The sequence below is a fragment of the Callospermophilus lateralis genome, chromosome 9, assembly GCF_048772815.1.
Source record: "Callospermophilus lateralis isolate mCalLat2 chromosome 9, mCalLat2.hap1, whole genome shotgun sequence".
Lineage (NCBI taxonomy): Eukaryota > Metazoa > Chordata > Mammalia > Rodentia > Sciuridae > Callospermophilus > Callospermophilus lateralis.
Window position 1 is genome coordinate 68,598,300 of NC_135313.1, and position 19,536 is coordinate 68,617,835.

At 34.6% G+C, this 19,536-nt stretch overlaps 1 protein-coding gene across 2 annotated transcripts in view; it reads right to left on the bottom strand.

Annotated features, from left to right (window-relative positions):
- The window catches only part of Tank (TRAF family member associated NFKB activator), a 76,930-nt gene extending 58,318 nt beyond the window's left edge, over window positions 1-18,612 (bottom strand). The window contains exon 1 of one of the 2 annotated variants that reach the window (XM_076865731.1): window positions 18,508-18,612. The gene's annotated coding sequence lies outside the window, so the exon portion shown is untranslated. Of the gene's footprint in view, window positions 1-5,907; window positions 6,009-18,507 lie in introns of those variants that run through there. The other variant, XM_076865730.1, reaches the window with a different exon arrangement.
- Between the last annotated feature and the right edge of the window lie 924 nt (window positions 18,613-19,536).

Consider the following 19,536-nt stretch of genomic DNA (forward strand, 5'->3'; position numbering starts at 1 on the left):
GGTTGGCTACATTTATCAGGATAAACAAGACAATTCCACTGATCAAATGCAAAACTACTGAACCCAGTCAAGGTTTTCTATTTTTCTGAATGTTAGAACTTGGTGAAACTTTCTATTCTATCTCTCAAGAGATAAATGATTTCAGCATCAAAGACCTCACCCATGAGTCTTAACTTTGCTTCACTTCCTTGTTTCCATTGTATAGGCATGGGTTGCCAAACCATGGGGATGGCATTCTGAGAAATGTGTCATGAGGTGATTTTGTCATTGTATAAACATTATAGATTGCACTTCCACAAACCTAGATGGCATACCATCTAGGTTGGATGGTATAACCAAAGTAGCACAAGTGGTCCATCACTAACCAAAATTTCATATGGGCACGACTGTACTTCTTTCTCTTAAGATGTTTATCAAATGTTACTGGTAGAAGTGCACAACTAGAAGGAAACTGGGCATGTGATGTTCTGTCCTTCTTATGTTAACATAAATGTGGCACTGCTCAGTTAGTTGTGCTCAGACATGAGTGATTTTTCTTTTCATGTGTGTGTGTGTGTGTGTGTGTGTGTGTGTGTAGTCAGGATTGAACCCAGGAGTTTTTACCAATGAGCTACATCCCCAGTCCTTTTTAAAAAAATTTCAATTTTAAAAAATTCTTACTACATGGCCAGCCACATGAGTGATCTTTAAGGGAAATCTTCCCCTATGAATAGGGGCCGTGAGATGAAAAAGAAAGGACATGCAACTTAAAATGGTGAATATTAATCTGTTTCCATAAATCATCTAAATCAGAGCTCTGTAGAATATTGGTGAATGAGAAAACTAGAGAAAATTTGTATTTGGATAGAATGGAGGAATAGAACTATGTGGGAAAAAGAAGTAGACTCTTCTGACTCAAGAGATTTTTGTCAGGAAGAAATAATGATTTTTAAAAGTTGAGAAACATCAATATCAAAGGAAAGACATTTCTAATTTAGGGATACCAAATATATGTGCTCATGAAATTATATTACAGTAAATGCTATGGAATAAATTTTTATGGACACTAAAATCATTTTAAATATCCCACAATAACAATTGATTGCTGTCTGGTTCCAATAAATTTTCTTCACATAATTTAAAAATATATCCTTTTGCTTGAAAGGATCTAAGTAACACTCCATAATACGATTACCTAATTATGTTTGTTCTGCTTCTCAATAGAAAAATTTTCCTATCATCCTACTGGAAATATTTTAAGAACTCATATCTTCAACTTACTAAGTAACCATTAAAAATGGAACTCACATTAGTTTTCTTAGTCCACTGAACTTAAAGTAATTCCTTAATGACTAAAAAGTCAGACTTTGTTTTCACTGTTAACAATTTTCAGTAGACTGTTCTCACTTATAAAGAAGAAAATATTGGTGGTTAAGTAAAAGCTATTGCAGATTAGTCATAATCAAACTGTTTAATTACTTATTACTGATAAGTACCATTATGTAGAGTTTATATCTGAAGGTAAAATGAAGAAAAGTCAAGTTACTGTCCAGGATATTTTCCCATGAGACAATTACCATTATTTATCACCCCAAATTCTTTTCCCTTAAAAACAATCCTTTAAAAATAATTTTTCTTGTTTGCAAAACAATGTGACAGTCAATACTACTGAACTATATACTTAAAAATGGTTATGGTTGGTAAATTCTATGTGTAGCCTACCACAATTAAAAGAATTTATAGATTAGGGATTCAACTTATTTTCAGTTGCATGGATTGCATAAATTGCCTGTGAATAGCTGTCAAATACAGCATCTGGTTCAAACAACTTTGACTACCTACCTTCTTAAAGATAATTCATGATCTTGATTGAAAAGAGATTTTCATTACCTATTCTAAGTAATAGTCTCCTCTCTACATTTACTCATGATTCAAAATCATGGCAGCAAGCAGAGGAGACAGCAGGGGAGAAGTGGCAGCCACAGCATAAACCCTATAAGAAATAGAAACTAAAACTTGATTTAGCATAATTGAACACAAATGGGTTAAATTACATAATAACATATGTTTATAAAGTGTAGGAAAACAAAAAAGGCAAAATGGCCAATAAGATCATGTACTGTATAAGAATAAAGAAGTTTTGTATCAAAGTCTATCATCTACCTTTGGGTAACGGATATGATTTTAAAAACACACAATCTTTCTTTGTTACAGGACAATCCCCTCCTCTCACCCGTCATGTCAGCTTGGCTATTACTTGTTACATTAATAGACCATAAAGTAAAATAAATATATAAGCATTCACATACTGCCTGCACCCTACTGAAAATAACCTGAGTGTTGTAAAGTAGCTTTCATATTTCAGATACATATTGTTAAATTATACTACCTGCCTAAGTTCATATTCTTGAAAGTGACCAAAAAGTATTTGGAATCATCATTTTAAAAAAGTTAATAATTCTACCAAATATTACTTAACAATATTAATTATGTATTAAAAACGAGCTACTCCTTTAGCAAAGAGGTGGGCTTTTATTAGATGGTTGGCTTGTATTCTTTAGAAGTCTCCTGCTCTGTGTACACACACCATACACATCCTAAACTATCCCAATGGTTTTCACTTCATATCAAAAAAAATAAAGCAGGTTAAGCTTATGTATTTTCTTTTCTGCTTATTTTGAAATCATCTGTGGGATTTGGCTAGAGTAGAATGTAAGCATGGCTATTACTTTTTTTTTTTAAGTTGTAGATGGACACAAGATTTTTATTTATTTATGTGGTGCTGAGGACCAAACCCAGTGCCTCACATTTGTGAGGCAAGTGCTCCACCATTGAGCTACAGCCCCAGCCCCATGCCTATTACTTTTAAAGCAAGAAATTTCCTGGCAAAATCAGGAAGCTAGTGACAACAAAGTGAAACTAATTGTATCCCAATTGTTTCACTCCTGATTTATCTCATGGTATGGAAGAACTTGCCCATGTAGAAGCAGTACTCTTTCTTTCATTGTGAAACTGGAGAAGAAGAAAAAAAGAATAGTAATGCATCTTACTCATCAGTCTGTCTACCTATAGCATTTTTCCTTGACAATTAAAAAAAAAAAGTTGTGTGTGTGGTTTTGATCAAGATCAGTAAAACAGCTCTTTTCTCTTGACAGTATTGGTGTCTGACCTTTTCATTTATTTGGATTTACTCTAAGGAGTTTTTTGTTTAAGTTCTGGACCACTTTGCTGAATGTTGTTGATATCTTAAGAACAACATATTCCCAGATGCTGGTGGTTTTATGAATGAATACTTTTAGATCTTAAAAGAGGAGAGTTCTTATGCTACTTAAAACTCCTTTGGAGCACAGGAAGGAAATCTTCCAAGTTCTTTTTAGGAAGCCAGCATTGCCTTAATTATTAAAATATGGCACAGGTAACACAGAAAAAGAAACTTAATAACTGATTTTAAATTAAAAATTACCAAAAGGATTCAGTATATACTTAAATATTTTACTACTATGACCAGGTGTAAACTGGTTCAAAACTGAAAATATGCTAAATTATTCTAGCAAACTAAGAGGCAAATAAGAAAAACACAGGTTATGATAGATGCCAAAAAGCCATTTTAAGAAATTCAACTTTCATTTGTGATTAAAAATATTTATTTAAGGAGTAATAAAGACATTGTCTTAATGCAATAAAAAAATTATACACCAAATGAGCACCCAACAACTATTATTTAAAACTGTTCTCAAAGTGCTAGCCAATGCAGACTCCCATGCCTGCCAAAAAATGATTTTGGCCATAATCCAAAATCTGTTCTCTGTAAAAATTCTAATAAACTGGAAATATTAAAGGAAAATTCCTTGATAAATAGTTATTAGAAATTAATAGTATATCTCATATTTAATGGTGACAGAATAAAATCACTAAACCAAGAAACAAGGTAAGGACAACCAGAATTTTTATTATTTATCACTTTTCTAGAGAGGGTAGCAATTCTTTAAAGGAAAGAAATACAAAGGAAGAGATAAGATTACTATATTTAAATGATTGTTTTCTTAAAAATTTAAGAGCATGTATCAAAATTAACAAATTTAGAAAGTTGGCCAGATATATAAACATAATGGCTAAAATCCCCTAAAGATTATTTTAGTGGAATGTGAATGCAATAATATTCAAGACAATTTTGAAAAAGAAAAATGAAGAGGGACTTGCCCTATGAATTACTAAAAAAATGTCATAATCAAAGCAGACAGGTATTTATACAGGTAGTAACAAACAGATCAAGGCAACAGGTGAATCTTTTTAAAAAAGACATTGACACATGGGAATTTACTATATTAAGAAGATATTCTAGCCAGTTGGTAAAGAACTGATTTTCAACAAATTATTTCAGGAAAAATGATTATTCATTCATGAAAACATAGAAAAAATTAAATCCCTATATTATACAACGTACAAAAATAATTTTTAGATTTCAAAAGAGTAAAGCTTAAAAAGGAATTAACACACAATATAGAAGATTTGAGTGAGACTTTCTTATAAGAGATTAAAAAAAAATGGGGAATTTTAAACCAAAAGACTGATAGGTCTTTAAAATATTCACCACATATTTCACGAAGGGTTAATATATCTGTATCTTAATGAGAAACAGAAAAATAATTGCGAAAAATGGGCAAAATACATGGATAGGGCCTATTAAGTGATGGTTAACTACATTATGGTACATCTAGACAAAGGAATAGCACTGTGATATTACAATAAACAGAGCTACATATTGCAAGACTTCTGCTACACATTTTTTCTCTGAAACAGCAGATTATATAATTATATGCATAGAAAATCTCATTTTCATAAGAAAGTAAAATAACAAATGCACAAATGAGATGTGGAAGGCTTTGGATTACACACGGTTGGGAAAAGCGCTTAAAAGGGTTTGACTTTCTGTACACGGCTGTATCATTTGAGGGTTCACCACTCCTTTCAAAGTGGGGAACAAAACAATTCTTCAACAGAATACAGCTCTTGCATCTCTGCTACCTTTCCTTTTAAAAACGTGTATTCCAACCCCGGTAAGAAGGCAGATCACTTTCTTTTTCTTCTATTTCACATCACTTCACTTCCTTTACACCATTTCTCCCTTACACCTTGTCAAAAGCTTTCTCCCATGAGCTAAATGACAGAAAGGCTGCTTTACTTTTGCTTGATATAAGGTCTTGATATAACATCAAGAGCACAATTGAGTATCATCCCTCCTCCTACTTCTTGACGAGTGCAGTCTTTTGCTTTTGTAGCTCCTTACTAGTCCGATTTCACCCGTGCGAGGACTTCACCTAACGTCAGGGTCCCACTGCGGACGGGGATTGCTTCTGCTCTTTCCGCGTCAGCCAACCAATCTCTCTGTGACCCTCTGGCAAGTTACCCAACTTCTCATTGACAAGACTATGATGACACCCCACAGGAAGGTAGAGCGCAAAATTGTGCAACTACCTTGGGAAAAACAACAGAAGGAACCTATTAAGACGCTTTCAAAAGGGTGACCACCCTCGTACTTGCTTCTGGGAGGCAGTCCCTCTCCCGATAGGTGGGGGAGACCCTCTGGATAGGGTCACTGCTCACCCCGCATGCATACCCTGCAGTCCCCACCTCCCGGTCCAAAGAGCGGGGCCATGTTTCTCCCCAGCAGCATTGGCCGCGGGGGCGTTGCTGCGCCGACGTCGTGGGCCCGGAAAGTCCCTCGGGTCGGCTCCGGAAAGCCAACTGGCGTGGTTTCTCTCGCACAAAATCCCTCCCCACTCTCGCGAATTGGTTGCCTCCGCAACTCCAGCTTTTCTCATTGCTGCGCCCAAACTGTCAGCGCCCCCCTCTAGCTCACACAAAGTTCTCCGTCGGCTTGCTCGACGGATCCGGACATACCAATTCGCTCACGAACTTTTTACTCACAGTTCAGGGTTTTCCGCCACGCTCTCTCACGCTACAGGTCGCCGGTACCTGATCTAGAGACCGCAACCGGAAGTTGTTTTCCGTTCCAGTTCAGAGGGCAGCGCCTGCGCGGAGCCTTTAATGCAGCACCCTCTACCCTTGCCCGGCCAGGCCAACCCCCCCTCCGGCTCCTCCCCGCCACCCGGCCCCGCCCGGCCCCGCCCACCGCGGCTCCGCTGGGTCTCCCCTACAGGAAACGCAGCAGCCACGGAAGAGATCCCAATGTCAAGTTTCAAGGTCTCCCTAGGGGCTTGCTAAAATTTTGGTTAAAATAAGTAACCAGGTCTAATACCCTGTATATGAGAGTACACAAGAATCACCCGAGAAGCTTAACGTGTAGATCCACCGACGAACCCCTAGAGATTGTGGTTCAGAGGAAGCCTGGTGAAGCCAAGGAACTTGCATTTTCAATAGATCTTCACGTGAATGTGATTCAGGGAGTTAAAGACAGCAGTTTGAGAAATGCTATCTATTTGTTTGAGAAACATGCATCCATGTGTTTTTTGCCCAATTAGTAATACTTTTCAATAAATGCACTTGCTAAGGTTGAATGGTTGGTGAACGGAAGTAAAACTTTAATAGAATATTTCTCATGAATTAAAATGTCCTCATTATTCCATTTTCTAGCTATGCTTAAAGATAGAAATTATAGGCAGATACCGGGAGATAAGTTTCCTAGTTGGAGGAAGAGGATCAGGTGGTGGCTACCTCATTTATACTTGTTTTCTTAGGCCAATAAATTCAAGGATTTAAAAATCTGCCTAATTGCTGCATATTCTGGTTAGCTTGAATATTGGGCTCATTTTTGAAAGTCAAAGCCAAACCATAGTTAACAGGATTTTGTTGTTGTTGTTGTTGTTTTGCTGGGCGTCGTGGTGCATGCCTGTTAATCCCAGCGCCCCAAGATGCTGAGGCAGAAAGTGCGAGTTCAAAGCCAGTCTTGGCAATTTATGGAGGCACTTAGCAACTCAGCCAGACCCTGTTTCTAAATAAACTATTTTAAAAGGGCTGGGGATATGGCTCAGTGGTTAAGCACCCCTGGGTTCAATTCTCAGTACCAATAAACAAACATTTTTTTTGTTTTGTTTTTTTATGTTTTGTTTTTTAATAAACAGAAATTTCTCGTGTATATAGCATTTGGACTAATTGAAGTTTCTTGTAGTGTACAATTGAGTTAAACATGACAATACACCATTGCTTTAAATTAAAAATAAAAGAACAAACACGTGGCTTTTTCTAGAGCAGTTTTAGGCTAACACAAAAACTGAGAGGAAGGAGCAGAAATTTTCCATATGCTCTCTGACCTCACACATTTAGGCCTACCCATAATCAATATCCTTCACCAGAGTGATGCTATAAAGCTGCTATAAACAATGATGTGCTGACTTTCCCGAGAAATACATTTTCAAATCCTTTACGTAAATGAAAAGGAGTATAGGGGCTGGGGATGTGGCTCAAGCGGTAGCGCGCTCGCCTGGCATGCGTGCGGCCCGGTTTCCATCCTCAGCACCACATTCAAACAAAGATGTTGTATCCGCCGATAACTAAAAAATAAATATTAAAAAAAATTCTCTCTCTCTCTCCTCTCTCACTCTCTCTTTAAAAAAAAAAGGAGTATGATTGCTAGATGCTCTGGTAAAGTTATGTTTAGTTTTGTAAGAATCTGCCAAACTATCTTCTAAGGTAGTTGCACCATTTTATATCCCCCATCAGCAAATGATGAGAGTCCTTGTTACTCCTAATCTTTGCCTGCATTTGGTGTTGTCACTGTTGTATATTTTGGTCATTCTAACAAGTATTAGATGGTATCTAATTGTTTTTCTTATTTGCAAATTCCTGATGACATATGAGGTGGAGAGCATCTTTTCATATGCTTATTTGTCATCTGTATATCTTCTTTGGGCAAGTACCTATAAAGTCTTTGGTTCATTTTTTAATTTGGTGGTTTCCCCCCCTCCCTCCCTCCCTCCCTTCCTCCCTTCCTTGGCTTCTCCTTCTCCTTCTCCTTCCTCTTCTGTTCTCCTCCTCCTCCTCCTCCCCTCTCCTCCTTCTTTGTCAAGACATTGGTTTTATTTGTCCTTGTTTCCTTAGCACCTAGTTGGTGTCTGACATATAGCTGGCATTTGACAATTGCTTACTGAATGAATTAAAGATAAACAGTATTAAATCATAGTTGTATCTAGAGCTTGCTGAATACTTTTTCTTATAATAAAATCATGATTCTTTTTTATTTGTTCTTTTTAGTAACATATGATATTAGGGTCTATTTTGACATATTTGTATGAACATGGAATATGCATTCTTAATGCTGAATTTTAGGTATTCTTTGTGTATTTCGGATAACACTCCTTTATCAGTTATGTGACTTATTTTTCCAGTCTCTAGACAATATGTTTTGCAACAGAAAATTTTAATTTTGATGAAGTCTAGACTATTCAGTACTAAGTCTGAATAAATTTGGGGAAGGATTTTGAAGATTTCTGATTTAAATTATAGAATTTAATAATCCACTCAGAAGCTAAGGCTGAATGCATAGGCATTTTGAAATATAAGGGTGCTAAAGCTTTTAATAAGGAAAAAAATTCTGTATGTACGCATTTCTTAAATATATATGTCTTTGCTTTTTCTATCCCCATGATGTTATCACAAAGAGAAGAGAGTGCATATATGAAATATGCATGAATGCTGGTAGAATTATTTTAGGTGGGTGAATTTGGGGTTGAAATGGTGTCATCTATTTTTCTTTTCTGAAAATGGTGTTATTTATTTATTTATTTATTTAGAGTGGACATACAATGTGTTTAATGAAGCCTGGGGAGTTCAGACATTTATTCAAGGAATAATTCCTTAAAAGAGAGACATAATTTTATTTCAGTTTTTCATCACTCATTAGTATATGTAACTCTTGTTAGTAAGCAGAGATGTGGCATCAATGTTGGAGTGGTTGGGATGAAAATGGGAAACTGTAAGCTTATTAAAAATATTTTGTGGGGCTAGGGTTCTGGCTCAGTTGTAGAGCGCTTGCTTCACATGTGTGAGGCTCTGGGTTTGATTCTCAGCACTGCATATAAACAAATGATTAAAATAAAGGTCCATCAACAACAAAAATATTTAAAAAAATATTTTGGAGCTGGATGCAGTGGTGCACACCTGTAATCACAGTAGCTCAGGAGGCTGAGACAGGAGGATCACAAGTTCAAAGCCAGGTTCAACAACTTTGGGAGAGTTTAGGCAACTCAGGGAGACCCTGTCTCAGAATAAAATACACAAAAGGGCTAAAAGAACAAACAAGGTTCAACATCGTTGCAAATGCCCCTTTATTGAGGAATAGCTCTGCATATTTATAGAGTCGGGAGTGGTTTGACAATTGGCATGGGGTGCTTTTTTATTGGTGGGTAAGGATCAGGTGAGCCAGCAGGGCTAGTCTGATTGGTGGGTAAGGATCAGGTGAGCCAGCAGGGCTCACCATTGGACGGCTCTTCTTGGGGGATGAGGAAGTTAGTCTTTGGAGCTGGGCAACTCCCAACAACTGGGGATGTGGCTCAGTGGTTAATTGCCCCTGGGTTCAATTCTCGGTACCAAAAAACAAAGGAACAAACAAAAAGATTATGCTGCATAAAGGAGAGTCCTCAAAATACAAAGAAAGTGAACACTTTGGAAAATGATTTACTAGAAGCAGAGATAAATAAAAAGAAGCTGTTTTGTGTTTTCCATGAAAAAGAGATGAAATATAAGATAAGGTATTAGACTAAAATAAGGAGAGAACTAGATGTTGGGAAAAATAAAAACAAAGTTGGATAAGTTAGGTTTTAAGGACACAGAACATGGAATAGCAAAATTTGAATATTTCTTAGACATAAGGATGCAAATTAATACTGCATAATATTTAATCAAAGACTAGAGTAAAAGCTTGAAAAATTCTCCCAGAAAGGGAATGGAAAGGAAACAGATGCTAACCACTAAATGAAATAATGGCAAGATCACGTTCCAACTTATTTCTGAAGAAGATGTCAGGATAAGTGGAACAGAAGAAATAGCAACCACAGATATGTCAGAAGAGATGTGAAATAATACTTTGATCCAATGTAATAATTTCATTAGAAAAGAAAATAACTCAATGAAAAGAGGCTAAACATCTTGGTTTATCCTGATAAAAATTCAATATTAAATGTAATATCATTTATTCAGCAAATATTTTGTGAATGCTTGCTATTTGCTAAGATTTAGGGATAGAAAGATGAACAAGACACAGCCCTACCTTAAAGGAATTTAGAGTTTATTATGAATTACATATATATAAGAATCAGACAGTTACTACACAGTGGCATTACAATATACAAGTATTAAGATATAAGATAAAATAATTATTTAATAAATAATTTGATAATAATAATATGGTATGAACTTTCCAATTATAACAACAAAACTCAAGTGGGTGACAGGGAAGTATCAAAATGTAAAAGTATTCTACTATTTACTCTTTCATATTCTCTATATCTGGAGGTAAGGAAATGAAAGAATTTCATTCTAACTATGATAACTGAAGAAGTATTATTTTAGGATTTTTAAAATGTAAAGGTAAATAACTACAAGTAGTATTAAAATTGTCTGTTTTTTTACCATTAAAAGAAAGAAGAAAAGGAAAACATTGCCTATATAACAAAGAAATAAAATTCTAATTCTCAACATTTAATCAGTCACCCAATCAGGTAAATCATGTGAGAGTACTCCTCTGCAATATTTCTTGCATGCATACTTAGATCTCTGTTGTCACAATTTGTCTCTATTACTGCTCTGTCTCCATTGCCCCCCCCCCCCCCGCCCCCTTGTTCAAGTTTCCATCAATTCCTAATTTTTGTACTGGCCTCCTAACTGTTCTCACATTGTATCTTATCTGTTTTTCTTTTGGCCAGGCTGGGGATGGAACCCAAGGTGTGGCACATGTTAGATAAATGCTCTACCACTGAACAATACCCCCAACATCCTTTTCTTGTATTTTTAATGTTATTATGTCCCTGTGTCATTTAAAAACTTTTCCCATTACCTTTGTATGATATCCAAATTCTGAGCCTGAAATGAGCCTTATTCCCACATCTCTAGATTCATATTTTGCCTCTTCCTCCTAGTGATTTTGAACCTCTTTTGAAACCTTGAATGTTCCCTCTTTTGTCCTTTTCATATGTTTGTAAATGAGATTTCCTCAGTCTTTAAGATGTTTTCCTCACATTTTGTCTGGTTTGTTTAGACCTCTGCTGAAAAGTCTAGTTCTATGTAAGGTTTCTCTTGATTTCCCTTGTAGCTTAGGACTGTGGGTTCAGCAATGGGATCCTATTTCACTGTGTTGCATCTCCTTTATGATATGCATTACACTTAAAATTCCAAGATACACATTTGGATGTTTCTGAAGTTAGAATGAATTTTACCACTGATCTTAAAGAAACTTACAGCCACTAAGCAGTGGCCTGGGTGGTCGTTGCCTTCACAAGAGCAAACTTAAGATGAGAGAGGCTAAAACATGCCTTATGAGTAAGGTTTCTGTAGAAATTGCCTCATTTGTATGTTGGATTGTCATTCACTAACCATATGACTTTACTAACCCTGTACCTCACTGCCATCAACTGTCAAGTACAGGGAATAATAATACTTTGCCTCAAAAGTTGTATTTGGACAATGAAATAATATATGAATAGGGTTTGACTTATAGGAGGAACTCAAACTATATTGGCTAACATCAGTAATTTCTATAACTTACAGGTTGTTTTGTATACAATTGATTTTTAAAATTTAATGGGTAATCATGATTAATCAATTAAAATGTCTTTCAAAGTTCACATGGAGAAAGCTCAGATAGTGAACTTACTAGAAAAAGACTTTCAATCAATTATTGTAAGAATGTTCAAAGTAAAGAAAACCCATGGACAAAGAACTAAAGGAAATCAGGAACATGATTTATTAATAAAATGAGAATATTAGAGGTAGGAATTATAAAAAAAGAACAGAATAGAAATTCTGGATCTGGAGAGGAGAATAACAAACAAAAAATTCATTAGAGAGGTCCAATAGCAGAATTTGATGAGGCAGAAAAAATAAAAAAACAGAGAATGTGAAGAAGTGACAAATGAAATCATCCCATTGGAGAAGTAGAAAAAAAGAGATAAGGAAAGTGAACATAACCCAGTAGACTTGTGGGATACCATCAAGTTTTCCAACATAGGCATTACGGAATTTTTGAAGAAGTAAGAAGGCACAGGAAAAAAATATTTAAAGAAATGGATAAAAAACTTCCAATTAGTTAAAAAACTGAAACTTCACATTTAAGGAGCTCAAAAAACTCCAAATAGGATCCACTCAAAGAGATCCATATTGAGAAATGCTATGATCTGTCAAGAGCCAAAGACAAAGAATTGAGAAATTAGCAAGATATAAGTGACACATTTGTGCACAGTGGGTCCTCAATAAGATTAACAGTCAATTCGTCTCTGAAAATATGGAAACTAGAAGAAAGTGGGATGACATATTTAAAGTGCTGGAGGAAAAAGTGTCAACCAAGAATTTTGGATCAATAAAAATTATCCTTCAAAAAATGAAGGAGAAATTAAAAAATGTTGACATTGAACAAAAGCAGAGGGAGTTTGCTGTTAATAGACTTAATCTTAGAGAATGACAAAGAGGGTCCTTAAAGCTAAAAAAAAGTGGGGGGAGCACTAGAAAATAGTTTGAAACTGTATTAAGAAATAAAGAACTTTAATAAAGGTAACTACATAGGTAATATAAATGTCAGCATGATTGTATTTTTTTTTTGCTATTCTTTTTATTTCCTACAAGACTTAGAAAAACAAATGTCTAAATAATAATTATAAATCCAATGGAATGGGCATATAATACATAATTTGTGACTACACATAAGGGAGGAATTAAACTAGGATAGAGTTTTGAATGTTACTAAAACCAAGCTGATATCAATTCAATTTAGATTGTCCTAAATTTATTCCATTAATCTTAATCCCTGTGGTGACCAAGTACCAAAGCAAATATCTTTTGAAAATACACAAGAAAAGAATGAAAAGGAAATAAAACTGTACACTGCAAGGAATTAAATGCAAAAGAAGGTAGTAATGGAGGAAGTGAGGAATAGAAAAATGGTATAAGAGCATGCAGAAGCTTTTGCTAGTTATGGAGATGGTGACTGGGTCACCAGATTTGCAAGGATTTTTCAGTTAGTATAAAGGAGCTTCTCATGGAGAAGGTGAACACTTATAAGTGTTCATGCTCACCAAACAGCAGCAAGGACAGACATGCAGCTCGAAACATGGCACTATAGGAAGGTTCTTACAGAATTGTGAGTTATGTTACTATAACCAATGTTGTTTTTATTTCTAGTGATTCAAAAGGAGATACTTATTTTATTTGTTGTACCAAATTCTTAAATAAAATTAGACAAATATTATCATGTCTGGCCAGCTGCAACCTCTTGCTTAGTACTGCAATGCTAGATTTTTTTTTTTTGTTCTTGTGACTGTTGATTAAGTGACCTTGATTCATTTTGTAATTTTGCTAATCGTGAACAAATTCACTTGTATGCGGATATTATTGTCAGATGCAAAGGCAGTCGGATTACTGTGAATGATTATAAGCCATAACCTTATGGTTATGACATGTTTTGTGAAAAGTTTAATGTTTGTTGATAGTTATATTCATTGGATTTGTTTCGTTAAATGTCATTACTATTAGTCTATCATGAAGCCTCAATAACTTTACTTTGTATGAAATAAAAAAGGAAGAAAGAAAAGTGGTACTGAAATCAAACATCAAAATGGCAAAAGTAAGTCCTTCCTTATTAGTAATTACTATAAGTATAGATAGATTTACTTCTTCAGTCAAAAGGTAGAGCTTGTCAAAATGAATAATACACCATAATTAAATGATCAAATTATATATGCTATTTAGAAGAGACTTACTTTAGAATCAAAGACACAAAGTGATGAAAGTAAAAGATGAAAAAGAAGTTTTTACATGCAAATATTTACCAAAAGAGAGATGGATGGCTATCCTAAAATTAGACTTTAAGTCAAACACTGTTTCAGGACACAAATAAGAAAAATACACACACACACACACACACACACACACACACGGGTCATTTGTCAGGGAAATATAACAATTATACTACCCACCAAACTACAGTTCCTTAAAATATGTAATCAGACACTGACAGAATTGAAGGGAGAAATGGACAGTACTAGAATAATCATTGGAAATTTCATTATGCCACATTTAACAATGGATAGAAAAAAAAAGAGAGAGAGAAGAAACAACTTGAGCAATACTGTAACCCAAGTAGACATGATAGACATAAACACAGCACTCCATCAAACTAAAGCAGAGTGCAAACCAATATCAAGTGGACATGAATCTTCTCCAGGAGAAAACAAAGTTTAAGTCACAATTTTTAATATATTTAAAAAGGTTGAAATCATACAAAGCATTTTCCTCAATCAAAATGGAATGAAGCTTGAATCAATAACTCAAGGAAAACTGGAAAATTTATAAATTTGTGAAAATTAAGGAACCTATTCTTTTTTTGTACTGGGATTGAACTCAGGGGCACTCAACCACTGAGCAACATCCTCAATCCTTTTTTGTATTTTATTTAGAGACAGGGTCTCACTCAAGTTGCTTAACACCTTGCTATGTTGCTGAGGCTGGCTTTGAACTCAAGATCCTTACCCGCGTGTGCCATCCCCAGCAAACAACACATTCTTTAAAAATGGATCAAAGAAGGAGTTACAGTAGAAATTACATTTGGTTAGGATGAATGAAAACAAAATTGCAACATACTAAAACTTATGGGATTTAGTGAAAGCAGTGCTCAGAGAGAAACTGATAACATTAAATATTTACATTAAAAAGAAGAAAGATCTGACCTCAATAACCTAACTTTATACCTCAAGGAACAAGAAAAAGAAGAGCATACCAAATCAAGTTAGTAGGAAAAGGAACTGTTAAAGAATAGAGCAGAGATAAACAAAATAAAAGCAAAAACAATCAACAAAACTAAAAGTTTTGGATTAATTATAACAAATATGCTATACTAGTGCAGATATTAATAATAAGGGATGCTATGAGTTGTGGGAGAAATTATGGTGATATATGGAAACTCTCATGAGTATTAACTTTTCTCTAAATCTAAAGCTATTTGGAAAAGTAAAAGCTATTAATAAAAAACAAAAACAAAACCCAGCCTTCATTGTCCTAATTCTTCTTCTTCTTCTTTTTTTTTTTGGTGGTACTAGGGATCAGACAGGCCCTCATGCATGCTATCAAGGGTGTTATCACTGAGTTGCATCCCAGCCCCCTAAATAACTTTTTTGGTCAAAGAGAAAATAAAACTTCAATTAAAAAATATCAAATAGAGGTTGGGGTGTAGTTGAGTGGTACAATGCATGCTTAGCCTGTGCAAGGCCTTGGGTTCAAACCTAAGCACCTAAAATGAACAAACAAACAAACAAAAACAAAGCAAACTAACAGTAACCTCCCAAGCCCCTTAAAACCAAAAATATAAAATGATAATGTAAGATGACATATCAAAAGTTATAAGATTTAATTAAAATGGTCCTAAACATTTCCTAGCCTTAAATAAAAAGCATTAAAAGTAAATAAAATAAATATTCAACCCACCAACTGAGAAGTATAAAAAGTAAATTAGTCTGAAAAGGTCTTAAAAATATTAATAAAAATTTTTAAAAATGAATTCTTTAAACATCAGCCAACTATAAGAGTGATACACCCAAGAGATTTACTTTGTGACATGTCAAAATGTGGGGCATGGGGTGGGAGGGGAATCTCCATGAAAGGATAAAATGAGCAATAACAAAGATATAGTTATGGAGATGATAAAAAAAGTACAAGACAATACCACGTATGCCAATACATTTCAAAAATTTGATAGAATAATTTCAAAGTAAAAATGAACAATTAAACTGTGTGAAAAGTAGCATAAAACTTGAACAGATCAATAAAAATAGAAGACACTGGAAATTCCCCTCCAAAATGGGGTCAAGGCTAAGCGGTGTTATGGATTTGTCCTTTAAACATTTCAAGAAACAGATAACTTTCATTAAACTTTTAAAAAACATTTTGGCAGTTTTATCATTTTAATTTACGAAGTTAGCCTAACACAGAAACCCATCAATGATACGTTCCAGAAAGTAAATATATAGATTAACTTAACATGAATATAAATGCAAAAATTCCCAGTGAAATATAAACATTTCTTTTTTAAGTATGTTTTCTTAATATGATACAAGATTAATCAATTTGACATATATTTTGCATACCATTATTAGTGGTAACTGAATTGTGGTCTGCAACTAACACTGTAATAATAAGAAGAAAACTGTTTTCACAAAGCAGAGGAACAGCTGTTTTTTTAATGTATCTGGTTGCTCTGCTTGGATAGGGTTCCTTGGCTTATGCCACATTGTTTTCATTCTTTTCTGTTAGCTTGAGTTGTGAACTGAATTGTGAAGCCAAAATAATAGAGGAGAGCCGTCTAAGTATGTGGATTGAAGAGAAAAAGAGGAAATATGTAGGTTTGGTTTTGGTTAATTTATTATTTTAATCAAAGCAATAATAAAATACAGTTTGTAGCTATAAATCTACCTTTATTACATAAGCAATCTAATAATATGATTTTGGGTAACAGAATTTTTAAAAATGCAATTACTGTTTTGTGTCACAGCAGAACACTATTTAGTTTGAAGTAGAAAAAATATACAGTTGTATAATGATTCCAGAAAGACATCAAATATACTTTAGCATAAAATATCATTTTCTTTTTAAAATACACCCTTAATAAACTAGGATATTTGATAGTTATTTGTTTTGTATAACAAATGTGTTTATTTCAAACCAACAGCCAACGTCATTCTTAATGTTAACCACGAAGGGAAATTCCCACTGAGATCAGGAACTAGACAAGGTTGACAGCTCTCTTCTCTGTTATTAAGCACCCTTTCAGAAATTCTGGCCAGTATGGTGAGGAGAAAACGGGGAGGAGATGTATTTATGTATTTCTAATCTATTTTAACATCACGTGTGAATGACTTAATTTAGAAAAAATAAGAGAGCAATAACGTGGTGGATGAAAGATTAAATTGTGAAATCAAGATGTTAGCAGTAATTAGTTAGGAAATAGAGTGGAAAGAATATCCTTTTCAAGATATCACTCCTACTACCCACACAAGAAGACAAAACAAAATATATTGGAATATGTTTTACAATAAACAAGGAACTCTAATGTTTGCTGAGGCCTTAACACATGGAAAGACAGAATATCCACAGATAGGAGGGTCCTCTACTATAAGAATGATCATTTTCCTCAAGTTAGTGGACAAGTTTAATAAAATTCCAACCAGAACTTTGTTTCAGGGAAATTTAACAGATTCACTTTGAATCATCCAGTTTGCCATCTCTTTCATGAGCACAAGTATTTAAGAGAAATAACTGGACATTGCTCTAGGGCCCCAATGACTGTTAGGCAGGAATCTCAGGCAGGTAGGGATGGGCATACAACTCCATGTCATCCCAGAGGCAGACAATGTGTCCACCTGTGCACATATGGAAATGCACCCTGGAGGGGTGAGGAGATGGGGTGGACAAGTGAGAGGAGAGTAAAGGGAGACAGCTGCTAGCAATGATGTGACTATTCTGTGACCTGGTGAAGTAACTTTCCTTTTTCTCCATCATTTTATACTTGGGTAAGACGTCCCTTAAATAGTATTTTAATATTATAAGAAGGCAGAGCAGTTGTAATAGAAATTCATTGAAATAGAAGTGATATGAATATATATTTAAGTGCTCTCTATCACTTAAGAGCTATTATAACTTATGACTATTTTCTTCCAGCAGGCACTCAATAACACGATCTTTAATATTCATTTATATTATGAAAATAAAAAGGCCAGAATAAGACTAGAATATTGTAATTCTAGAAGTTTGAATATTCTAAAATAGGCATTGTAGGTTGTATATAAGGTTAATACTTTAGTATAATGAAATATTCATTATCTTGTGATTCTTACAAAATAGAAAAGTTCTAAATGAGTTGATATTTGAATGGATATGTTGGATCAGGCTGGAGTCAATTTTTTAAAATAATAACCCAAAGAAAGTATAAATACATCTAATATTAATTGGCTTTTCAAATGAGCAAGCTATATAAAGCCCAACAACTTTCAGTCTTCCATTATGTTTTAAAAAATCACTCATTGAAGAAGGCTTTTATTCCAGATGTAAATTTTAAAAACTCATTTCAATTAGAGGCATAATAAATTCCATCTTGAAGTTAGAAAACAAAAAGATGGCAGTATTTTAAGTTTTCCTTTGGTTATGGCTTTTTAAAGGCTAAATTTCCAACTGTGACAACGAATACAAAGGCATTTTTGAATCATAATCATTTCTCAGCAAGTACAAGAGTGGAAAAAACTTGCAATACATAAGAGGACATTCAGGCCACCTGGCAAGGTTAAGAATTGATAGAAACTATTAAAATTTGGTTACCTCTTCTCCAGGTTACAAATCTTCCATCACAGCGTATTTCTCTTTAAAGATGTATGCAGTTACACATTCTGGAAGCTGTTTGCACAGGATTTACCGATGCAACTTAAACTGTTCTGAGCTCTCCCGTTGTTGAACTGGGAACTTCCACTGAGAAATCCCCTGACTTGAAGACTTCCTTATTTGTAGCTATCAACAGCCAATTGTGGCAAGATATTGAAATGAAGCAAAACTACCAGAAAATATTCTGTAAGCCACTCGTGACTGTAACTCTGACTTCCTTTGGAAGCAAAGACCCTTTACCTGAATAGTTAAGATATTTTAACAAAAAGCTAGAAATTGTAAACACAAAAATATTTTTGATAAAGCACATTTTCAGGTAAGAAATTGTAAGTTTATTTGATAATTGCCTTTTTTTAGCCTTTAAGAAGTTACTTTTTGAATACTATGTTTATAAGCAAAAAATAAAGACCAAATTTAAATATAGTTGTTTTTGTTTCATATATTGAATAAGCCTAATAAAATAAGGCTTCTACTGGATTCCACAGCCTGAGCTCAAGTACTCAGAAGAAGGGAGAAGCAAAGAAGGCTCTGCAGGCAGCTTTTCTGCTTTGAGAACTCAGGTTCACTCTTCATGTAGCAGAATGCATGTTCTAGCATACTAGGGAAATGCTTTACCAATGTGTATATTTTCTCAGGCTACTTGGAGCAGAGCAACAGGTTTTATATGCAAATGGAAGGTGACATATGCCCCACAATCATTTTTCTGTTATAAAATTTTAGAGCTGGAAATGTTCATAGACACATCTATTCCTTTTCCTTTTCATGACAGAGAGGAAACAAAAGAGGGTAAATGCTCAGTGTCACAAAGGAAGTTAGAGGCAATACTCAGATTAAAATTGGAGTCTTTTGAATGGAAATACAATTTTGTTTTTTTACTGACATTCTCAGCTCATCAAGTTATTGAACTGGAAAAAGACAAGCAATTGAGTAGTTTCCAGTTCAACTCCTGCCTGGTCCAGATAAGTCTTG